This window comes from Momordica charantia, unplaced genomic scaffold, assembly GCF_013281855.1.
Source record: "Momordica charantia cultivar OHB3-1 unplaced genomic scaffold, Mcharantia_2.0 BLBB01000025.1, whole genome shotgun sequence".
NCBI classification, from domain to species: domain Eukaryota; kingdom Viridiplantae; phylum Streptophyta; class Magnoliopsida; order Cucurbitales; family Cucurbitaceae; genus Momordica; species Momordica charantia.
In genome coordinates this window covers 74,747-82,728 of record NW_028275181.1, presented here as the reverse complement: position 1 = coordinate 82,728, position 7,982 = coordinate 74,747, and the positions used below count along the sequence as shown (strand labels likewise).

General features: G+C 30.4%; 1 non-coding gene across 1 annotated transcript; it reads right to left on the bottom strand.

The window, feature by feature from the left end:
* Positions 1 to 4,017: 4,017 nt before the first annotated feature.
* Positions 4,018 to 4,089, bottom strand: TRNAM-CAU (transfer RNA methionine (anticodon CAU)). Its single transcript has one exon. It is a non-coding gene; the product is annotated as a tRNA-Met (tRNA).
* Positions 4,090 to 7,982: the final 3,893 nt, after the last annotated feature.

Sequence of the window (7,982 nt, the reverse complement as noted above, 5' to 3'; positions counted from 1 at the left end):
ACATAATAGATGAAGAATAGAAGTATGAACTTGAATTAAAAGCAACACAATAAGTAAAAGTGTGAAAACACAAGGAAAGAACAACTAAAACATAACTCCATGTACTTCAAAGCTTATGAATGAAAACTACAAGCTAAGAATGAAAGAAACGAAGATGAAAATGGGATGATTTGTTGCTGGGGGAGAGACTCCCTTTTATAGGCTCTCAAGGAGGTTGAACTTCCCATCATTTTAGGAGGAAATGAGTTGAGATTCTCTAAACAACCTCACCTTGACTTGGTCTCACGGTTGTTGCTTCATTTAAACATATTGAAAATGACTCATTTGCCCTTCATGAAGTGAAACACACGTTTTTGAAGTTTGACCATGCCAAAAAGTGCTTAGGCACTTTTCCTGCAAAACAGAATTCTGTGATTTTCTTCCAACTTTAACCACGTTTGTTTCTCACATTTTTCCTAAAGTACCATATATTGAAAATTATCCAGAAATATTCTATGCATGTTCTACTTTAAGAATATATAAATCTTTTTAGCTAATAATTATGGGAAATAGTTCATTTTTATGGTCAAACAGACCTACCGACTCACATTTCTGTAGTAAAAAGTCAACCCTAACATGTGTTTATTGTAAAAAAGTTTCAAAATATAATTTTGTCTATTTACTTATATATGTTGATTGATTTTAAATCTATGCATGAGATTAATAAGTTAAAAGATATTTTAAGTAGAAAGTTTGAAATGAAAGATCTAGGGCAAGTAAAAAGGATATTAGGGATTAATATTACTAGAGATCGTGTTAGAAAGAAGTTGTGTTTGTCTCAAAAAAAAATTACATAGATAGACTAGTTACAAGATTAGGAGTACAAGATTGTAGGAAGGTTAGTACATTTTTGGGAAACATTTTAAATTGTCTTCTAATGATTCCCCTAAGACCTCAAATGATATTGATGATATGCTTGATTTTTCTTATGCTAATATTGTTGGGAGTCTTATGCATGCTATGCTATGGTATGTACTAAACCTGACCTTGCTCCTCCATTAAGTGTGTGTTAGTAGATTTCTTACCTCCTGGAAAACAACACTAGAATGCTATTAAAATGGATTTTAAGACATCTTGCCTCTCGTTCACGTTTATATCTTGTTTATGGTGGAGAAATACAACTATTAATGAGAAAATTGGTATAGAAATTTAAGGGTATGTGGATGCTAATTTTGTTGATGATATTGATAAGCATTTGTCTTTGACTGGATTTGTTTTTAAACTTTTTGATTGTACTATTAGTTTGAAAGCTTGTTTACAACCTATAGTTGTTTTATTTACTACCGAGCATGAAATAATGCATTAACTGAAGCTATTAAAAAATATATTTGGCTTAAAGGAATAGTCTACGAATTATGTGGTTGCATTGTCAATGTTACTGTATTATATGATAGTCGAAGTGTCATACACCTGTCTAAAAATCATTTTCACCATGAAAAAAACTAAACATATTGATGTTAGATACCACTTTATTAGAGATACTATCAATGATGATTTAATTGCTGTTAACATATTGATGCTAGAAGGTCGACATGGCTGTCGTCGTTGCAAGACACCGCTGTTGCTTATAAACGAGGGGAAACGACACTGTCAACGTTCTCGGCCTGGGTAGTAGAGGATAACGGCTATTTGGTAATCCCCTTTGTTTCGAGCGTGTGTTTGATGTGGATCATATCAAAGGTTGTATCTCTCTTGTATTGGGTCTAAATTTTTTCTTAGACAGAATCGTTTTTGTTCAAGTTTAGTTGCTCCTCTTATTCTTTAAAGAGATAGAGTGGGAGCATCATCGAATGAATTCTTGGTTTTCGTAGATTTGTTGATTTTGTTTATGATTGTATGACTATTGTATATCATGATCTCTGTTGATAATAATATTGACTCGCAGAGGTGTTAATATTTGCAAGGGGATGTAGGTCTTTTATAGGATGAACCACTATAAATTCTTGTGTCGATACTCTTTATTTCGTTATTATTAATTGCTGAAATTTATTGGGAATTGTCTGTTTCAATTTGCCTTAGAGGTGTTGTATAAGCTTTAAAGAAACTGTTTAAATGAACAAATCGATTTTGGAAATTTAGGGCCCGTTTGGTAACATTTTGTTTTCTGTTTCTTTTTTTTTTTTTAATTTTTTTGAACTAGAAACGGGAATATGTTTGATAACCATTTATGTTTCTTGTTTCTTGAATAAAGAAATAGAAATAAAAATATATTTGCCAACTATTTTCTGTTTCTTGTTTTTATTTTTAATTTTTTTAGTACATAACTTGTAAAGGTCGAGATTTGAACTCACAATCTCTGACTGAGCTTTAATTATGGTTGACTTATTTTTATTTTTAGTTAAATAATATTTAGTAAATATAATATGAAAAAATATAAAATATACTCGGAGAGTATAATTTATCCAAGGAAACATAATTTACAACATAAATTTATTTCATATAAAATATAAATTATTAGCTTTAAATAAAAAATAAAATTTCAAAACATTTTTAATTTCGAAATAAAAAATTTTGTTGGAAGAAAATATAATAGTTTTAAATAAAGAATACCTTTTCAAAATGTTTTAAATTACAAATAAAAAATAAAAAATAATATAAATTAGCTTTAAATAAAAAAATAAAATTTCAAAACATTTTTAATTTGAAAATAGAAAATTTTTGTTTAAAGAAAATATAATAACTTTAGATAAGACAATAAATTTTCAAAAGGTTTTAAATTAAAAAAAAAAAAGCACTTTACCCATATAGTACTCTAGACGTGGGAGTATGCAATGAATTTTTGGAATATGCTAGCACCGCTATGCCACCACTTGAATGCATGTAGTTTGATGTGCGTTATAGATTTTAACCAAATCGTGCTCACCACATGAAAATACAGAAATAGGAATGGCAAGAACGAAACTACTTTTTGTAGTTCACAAAAGTCGATCCCCTTTTTTGGAAACATTTATCAAATTTTAAAAACGAGAAACGGGATTTGTTACGAACATGTATGTTTCTCAAAAAATGAGAAACAAGATATGAGAACGTTACCAAACAAGACTCGTTGGAAATCATGCGACCATCACCGGTCACAAATTTGTGGCTTAATTCGCTTGGAAAGGAACTCGTCGAGGTCTTCGAAGAGAGAAAGCTAGAGAGAGAGAAAGAGGAGTGTTTTGAGAAGAAAAAGTTTGGTTTTTTGTTTTTTGTATTTTGTTTTTCTTTTATAAATTTAAATGATGACAATTTTGAAGATATTAAAGCGAGAGAGGAGCGAGAATGGGAAGAGTGAAAGAAAAATTTAGTTACCTGAGAAAGGGTAAATATATAATTTGTCTAAAAGTGACTTATTTTTTCAAAAGCTAGGTAAACAATTATTGACCCCAAAAAAGGTCATTCCTACCGATTTCCTCTTATTTTATTTTATGCTATATTTGAAAATAGTAATTTATTTTATGTTATTTGTGAATAATTTGGGTCTAGGATGAATGTATTTATGAAGTTAAGAAACTAAAACAAACCAATTGAAATAGATTTAACAGTTTAGATAACTTTTATTTTATTTTTTGTAATTAAAAACCAAAAGAAATTAAATCTATTTAATTTTTTTTATATATAAATTATGACTTTTTATATATATAAAAAATTATGAATTAGTTCTATATATCAATGTTTATTTCTTATAAATTATAACTTTATGGCAATAGACTTTTTAAAAATTATTATTTATATTATCTTAATACATGTTGTATTAAAGTCTTATTGATTTATTTTTAGATTTAACCAAATATCTTGGCCATTTTGTTTGGTTAAATATATATATATATATACATGACATTTTTTTAGTTTTTATTATTCATAACATTAATTTAGTTTATTCCGTTTAAAATAAATATTTTACGTTTCATACTCATGCATTTTTATTTAGAAATTAAATATAAAATAATAATAATATAACTAATTAAATGAGATAAAAATAACTAAGACTTATGATAATATCAGAGCCAGGTTTCGATCCTGGGACCTATGGGTTATGGGCCCACCACGCTTCCGCTGCGCCACTCTGATTAGTAGAAAAATAAACTGTTTTAACGTTTTATACCATTACTTTAAATTTTTAATAATTTGACTAATAGGTAAGTAAATCATTTAATTTTTTTTTTTAGAATAGAGATAGATTTTAGGGGCAGTTGTAAATATGACAAAAACATTTAATAAATATCAACTCCATTTAGTTTTTTCTTTCCAAATATAGCACTTTTTAAAAAAAACGAAGGTTCAATTTGAAAATGATAACTTTCAAATGGTATACATCTATAATATATCTGACTACTGAGGGTGTAATCGATTCGGGTCCAAACCTAACCGCCACGACAATTTTCAGGTCAATACTGGGAATTGAGATTTGAGGGGGATTTGAGAGTTTTTTCCTTGTCCATCTCTTGATTCGTGGTGTAGGATGCGGCGCATAGAGAAAAAAAAATTAAGAGATGGAAGAATGTGCCTTAGGCTGGTTATATACGAAATAAAAATATATTATTTTAATATTAAAATCAGTCTGTCGGTCGATTTTTACAGGGTCCTTGTGAACCAACTGATCGATTAATCGATTCTGAAAATGCAGAACTGACCACCGACCGACACCTCCTTAAAATCGACCGCCCGGTCTCTTTTCGGTCGGTTTTATCGGTTGACTCGATTTTTCGGTTGTGTTTGCTCACCCTTAACGGACGGACAAAAGGCGTACTCCCCTCATTTTGACAGCGCCGTGGCGCTGCACTCTCGGCCATTCTGGCCTGTAGCTTCCACTTTCCCTTGTTTTCATCCCCGCTTCAATCCTGATGCATCCTGGCTTAATCCATATCATTCCTAGCTCGTTCCGACGTCATTTTGACTCCACAAATCTCAATAGTATTTAGTAATTTTATTATATCTAAATAATAAATTTTGAATTTAAATTTTATATAAAGTAAATATGAATTGGAATTTTACTCTACCTTCAAATCAAGTATTGTATAAATTTCAAATAACTTAAAATTATCATGAAAGTTTTACACGTAAATGATAATAAACTATGATTTTGTTTAAAATTATTATCGTGAATAAAAAAAAAGTGTCAAGAATCACAGGTTTGGCAAAAATTACTGTCTTCATTAATTGGCATAAAAAGAGTAATCAAATTCATATTTTGATTAATTTGATAAAAAAATATCATTTTTTTTTCACAGATTGACTCAATGTTGTACATTATAATTACACAATATTTAAAAAAAAAAACTTGCCAACTGTTGTAAAATTGAGGAACGAAATGAGGCAACGTCGGGAAATAAAATAAACAAAACAATTCAAATAATAAAAGAAAATTCAAAATTCAAAATGGCATTTCCCACCAATTTTCAAACTTGATTTCCCACCAAATTTCTCACTAATTTCTCACCACTAATTTCTCACTTAACAATGAACACCACATTGACCTTATTTATAGGTCATGGATAAGCATGTAGTGTGATTTACATGACACTAACAATGTCTAAAATTGAGACATATGGGGCATTAGGGTTTCCACACATGGTGCATGGATAATGAAACATATGGGGTTATGAATAAAAAACACATAGAGGACATATGGAGCATGGATTATGAGACACCTCAAGATTTGGACACTAAGCAAGGGTTAGTGGACATCTATTTAATTTTAAAAATTCATAATACTCCCCCTAGATGCCCATTGTATATATGAAATATGCCTCGTTAAAACCTTACTAGGGAAAAACCCAGTGGGAAAAAAACCTAGTGAAGGAAAAAGAGTACATATTTCATATAATCTAATAAACCCAAAATCATACAATATATTTAACTCCCCCTCATGGAAACATCACTTGAGATCTCTGAGTCGTCGTATTCCAATGTAGAGCACCAATGTTTCAAAGGTTGTTGTATGTAATGCCTTTGTGAATATATCTGCCAAGTTATCTTTCGAACAAATTTGTTGAACAGTGATAGTACCATTCTTTTCAAGATCATGAGTACAGAAAATTTTTGGTGAAATATGTTTTGTTCTATCTCCTTTAATATATACTCCTTTGATTTGAGCTATACATACTGTGTTATCTTCGTAAAGTATCGTTGGAAGATTTTTACTAGATGATAGACCACATGTTTAATGAATGTGTTGAGTCATTGATCTTAACCATACACATTCTCGACTAGCTTCATGAATTGCAAGAATTTCAGCATGATTTGAGGAGGTGGCTGTTATGGTTTGTTTTTACTGATCGCCATGATATAGCAGTTCCTCCACATGTGAACAAATAACCAGTTTGAGATCTAGCTTGTGTGGATCAGAGAAATATCCAGAATCTGCGTATCCAACTAGATCGAAATTTGATTTGTTTGAATAAAACAAACCCATAGTAGTCGTTCCTCAAAGATAGCGAAATATATGCTTAATCCCATTCCAATGTCTTTTTGTAGGATAAGCACTATATCTAGCTAATAAATTAACTCAAAATGCTATATCTGGTCTTGTGTTATTAGCCAGATACATAAGTGCACCAATTGCACTAAGATATGGTATTTCAGGACCAAGAAGCTCTTCATTATTTCTCGAGGTCTAAATATATCTTTTTTCACATCAAGTGAGCGAACTTCCATTGGAATATTTAATGGGTGCGCTTTATCCATATAAAATCTTTTCAAAATTTTTTCTGTATAAGTTGACTGATGTACAAATATCCCATTTGCTAAATGCTCAATTTGTAGGCCAAGACAAAATTTTGTTTTACCGATATCTTTCATCTCAAATTCTTTCTTAAGATACTCTAGTGGCTTTGAAAGTTCTTCTGGAGTTCCAATTAGATTATATATACTTTGTATATCAATATATACGCTGTATATTACATATTCTCTTTTGCTCCCACTTAGTATTATAAGACTAGGGTATATTACTTAGATAAATCCCGGCTAAGTGAAATTAACAAAGTGAATTTTTAGTCGGCCCAATATAACTATTATATCGGAAGTTGTACAATAATGTTTTAGTTCGTTAAACACTTTAATAAACCAACGACATTATTGCTTGTATATAAAATATTGACTAATTCAACCTCCAGGTCGGTTCCCAGGTAGAGATGTTCCCTTACGGTCAGCTTAAATACATCAGCCTAGACAGAACCTTCCTTAGACAGGGTTCCCTTATAGACAACATTTTATATTTAATCTTTTATTATTTCATTTTAAACCTAGTTAAAACAAAATAAAAGACTACCCCCTAATCACATTAGAAGATATAACCTAAGGTCTAATTAATTTTAAACCCCTTTAAAATTAATTAACTTAGACCTTATGTTTGCATGCAACTCTTTATTATAGATTTTAATTTCTATCTACCACATTTTATAACTCTTATAAAATTTAAGAAATTAAAACTATAAACATGCATTGAAAGCATACATTAATATAACAATTATATTATCCAAAATAATGTCATGCTCAATGCAACTTTATTTTCATCTAATTAATACAACACTTATATTAATTATGAAAATAAAAGATGCATACATACATTATAACATTTATAACTATATGATGTATGACCATACATACTATATATCAAACATACATATTATGCATGTAACCTATAGTGGGATTTTAAAACTATATGGCATACAATATGCTATATGATTTTAATTAAAATATACATTCATAATGCATAAAATAATTAAATAGCAAAGTTGGAACGGTTTTTGGCACCCTAAGAAAACGAAATAATACAAAATAAGAAAAACTGACTGCATCCGCCCTCGAACCGCGAACCGGAGCCTCGGAACCGCGTCGAAAGACACCCGGGGCAGCGCCACGACACTACATTGCAGCGCCGTGGCGCCGTATGTTGTCCCGCAGTGCCATGGCGCTGCTGCATAACGCCATGGCGCTGTCTGCGCAGTCTGCTTTGTCTTCTT